Below are 3,646 nucleotides of genomic sequence, written 5' to 3'. Positions count from 1 at the left end.
CTACCATTTGATCCAGTAATACCACTCTTGGGGATATACCCAAAAGACTGTTACTCCAGAGGCACCTGCACACCCGTATTTATTGCGGCACTATTCACAATAGCCAAGTTATGGAAACAGCCAAGATGCCCCACCACTGATGAATGGATTAAGAAAATGTGGTATTTATATACAATGGAATTTTATGCAGCCATGAAGAAGAACGAAATGTTATCATTCGCTGGTAAATGGATGGAATTGGAGAACATCATTCTGAGTGAGGTTAGCCTGGCCCAAAAGACCAAAACTCATATGTTCTCCCTCATATGTGTGTCGGAGACAAGGCTCCCTTTGTGAGCCATTCTGTCTTGACCTTGCCCTGGAACATTTTGCGGTTGTTTGTCCCAACTTCTCCATCTCCAGCACAAGATGGCGCCGTCCCTGCTTCTCTTCCGGGAGTTTACCTTGCCCCCGGCGCGAACGTGCACCCTATCAGAAGTCCTATAGCAGAACCAGCCAACCAGCCTGCACCTCGTCGTACCCCTCACTCCCTCAGCACATAAATACCCCTGTGTGAACAATAAAATTTTGCAGCTTGATCAGAACTCCTGTCTTGCTGTCATCCTTCGTGTCTCTTGTCCCTTCATTCTTCCCCTTCTAGGTTCGCTACCCACGCTGATGTGTCCTGCAGGACAGGACATATGTGGACATTAGATCAAGGGCAAACACAACAAGGGGATTGGACTATGAGCACATGATAAAAGCGAGAGCACACAAGGGAGGGGTGAGGATAGGTAAGACACCTAAAAAATTAGCTAGCATTTGTTGCCCTCAATGCAGAGAAACTAAAGCAGATACCTTAAAAGCAACTGAGGCCAACAGGAAAAGGGGAACAGGTACTAGAGAAAAGGTTAGTTCAAGAAGAATTAATCTAGAAGGTAACTCCCACGCACAGGAAATCAATGTGAGTCAATGCCCTGTATAGCTATCCTTATCTCAACCAGCAAAACCCCTTGTTCCTTCCTATTATTGCTTATACTCTCTCTACAACAAAATTAGAAATAAGGGCAAAATAGTTTCTGCTGGGTATTGAGGCGGGGGAGAGAGAGGGGGTGGAGTGGGTGGTAAGGGAGGGGGTGGGGGCAGGGGGGAGAAATGAACCAAACCTTGTATGCACATATGAATAATAAAAGAAAAAGGAAAAAAAAAAAAACAAAAAACTTCCCACCTATCAAGAATAAGGCACAAACTATTTTGGTAGGCTGATGATTTCTTTGTACTTACTTGCAAAGGCATCCTACCCTATGTCTTCATTTCTACCCCCTCCATCAAAGCAATAGAATGTATCTTTTTTTTTTTTTCAAGGTCTTCTGGGGGCCTTCCAGTGAGATTAGAGGTTGAATATTGTTCCCCTTGAGAAATGCAGTTTTTAATAACATAAACAATAATAGGTAATCCTCATGTGGTCCTCCACAATGGTCAAGTATGTTCTCAGTATTTTACATATCCGAACCAATACCTTCATAAAAATGGTAGGAGGAAATTGTTATTATGCTTATCCTCATTTCACTAAACACAAAGACAATGAAGCATAGCAGGGGTTTAGCTACTTGACTAAGACCAGCAGGTGGCACAGCTGAGACTTGAACTCAGGCTGGCTCCCAAATTCATGTGCTTCCAATAACAAATCCCCCCACTAGGAAATTACTTGTTTCTGCTTGTGTATATTTGCAGTACATCCTGAACCAGGCAGAATTTGGAGTATAAAATCTTAGGTGTCAAGGTGAATATGGTAGTTTATGCCTCTAATCTCACACTCAGAAGGCTGGCAGAAGATCCTGAGCTCAGGGCCAGTGAAACCCTATCTCAAAACAAAACAAACACCAAAACCAAAAAACTTCGGTTTCAGTCCTAATTTTTCTCTACAAACCTTTACATCAATCTGGGTCTCTGAATTTTTTCTTGTAAACTGGGAATAATAGTATTTGCAATGCTTACCTTATCGGTCGTTGAGAACAAATGAAATAATGCATGTGAAGGTGTTTGTAAGGCGTTATGCAAACAGTTATTATTTAAGTGTTGACTGGGATATTGCTTCAGCTGTGTATCATGAAAATGCTGCACAAAGTAAATTAGGTCAAAGTTGGACTACGTGCTTGAACCCAGGGCTATTGATGTAAGTCCTGCGCTTGCCTCTGACCCTCTCATCACAGTTCTTCACAGCACAACATCGTTTTCCTGTGCAGTTTCGTTAAAAATAAAAACACGAACATCACTCGTCCTTCAAGATTTTCCCATAAAATGTTTCTCTGGTAGGCCAAAATCAGAAATTCCTACCTCCAGCTTATAAACAGACCTGATGGAGAGAAACAGAAAAAGACAGGTCAAGCCACGAAAGCTGTACCATGGGTATCCAAGCAACTGGAAACACTTGGCTGAAGCCAAGTTCTTCTTCCCCTGGTGAGCTGGGGATATTCGGGCCAGGCGCCTCTGAGCCTCTGATGTGGAAAGCAGCTCAAATTCCCACACTGGGGGGTGGGAGGGAGCGGGGGGGGGGGGGGGGGGGGAGGAATGGGGAGAGGAGGATGTTCCTCAGTCTGAGAACCTTTGCAGGGTGCCCTGGGATGAGTGATAATAGCTCTCTTCATCTTGTATTCTTACTACTTTGGGCAACAGAGAAGGTTAAAAAATCTAGCTAAAATAAAAACCATATAAATCACAATGCTAGCAATCCCTTGCTAAGAGTTATAAATAATTCTAAGACCACTAAAGTGGAAACTCTTTAAATCAGCCAAGAAGCATTCATTGCCAAGATTCTCCTATTTGATTATGCCTATGCCTGTGCTTGGGTGTTACTGGAAGGCCTTTAGCAGGTAAAATTGAGTAAAACTAACAGGTTAGGCCTTAGAAACCATGGAACACACATGTCATGAATTTAGAGAACGTAACTTCTCTGAACAAAGAGTGAAAGATAAAAAAGGAAAAAATAAAATCAAAAGACATTGAAAAAGTCTGCAAACAAAGTTCAGTAAAACCAGTTGTGGTTGAATAATATACTGTAATATGTATTAAATAAAATGTGGAAGTTATTATTAGAACCCATGTTAATACATATTAATCTCTTTTTACACATCAAGTGAAAAATGAAAACAGTACCTATGTAAGTCTAATATAGACCTCTTTCTTTTTTTCTTTTTCTTTTACTTTTTTTTTTTGGTAGTACTAGGATTTGAACTCGGGGCCTCAATTTGCTAGGCAGGTACTCTATCACTTGAGTCGTGCCCCCAGCCATTTTTTTTTTAAAGCATAAATACAAATTACATTTCCCTTATTAGGCTGTATATCTCTACCCAATCATCTCTTCATTCACTTCTTCATCAAACATCATTGACTGTATGGAACTGTGGAGGAGCTCAACCACTGCCTGAGCTCCATCTAATTGCTAGTTCAACTAGTGACAGTAACTATAATGAAGAAGCTGAGACGCAGGAAGTAGCACCCTTAAGGAAGAGTGAGGTAGTGTTAGGGTACAAATGTTAGGGTACCTTTGAGGCTTGCAGCCCACTCAGACTGATTTTGGTATTATTTGCACTGGTCCTGCATTCCTTGGGTTGAGGAACACTGCTTCTTCTGTCATACACTTCTGTCCTCTGTGTTCCCTCCTGCG

Source organism: Castor canadensis, chromosome 9 (assembly GCF_047511655.1).
Source record: "Castor canadensis chromosome 9, mCasCan1.hap1v2, whole genome shotgun sequence".
NCBI classification, from domain to species: Eukaryota; Metazoa; Chordata; class Mammalia; order Rodentia; family Castoridae; genus Castor; species Castor canadensis.
This window is presented reverse-complemented; position numbering follows the sequence as displayed.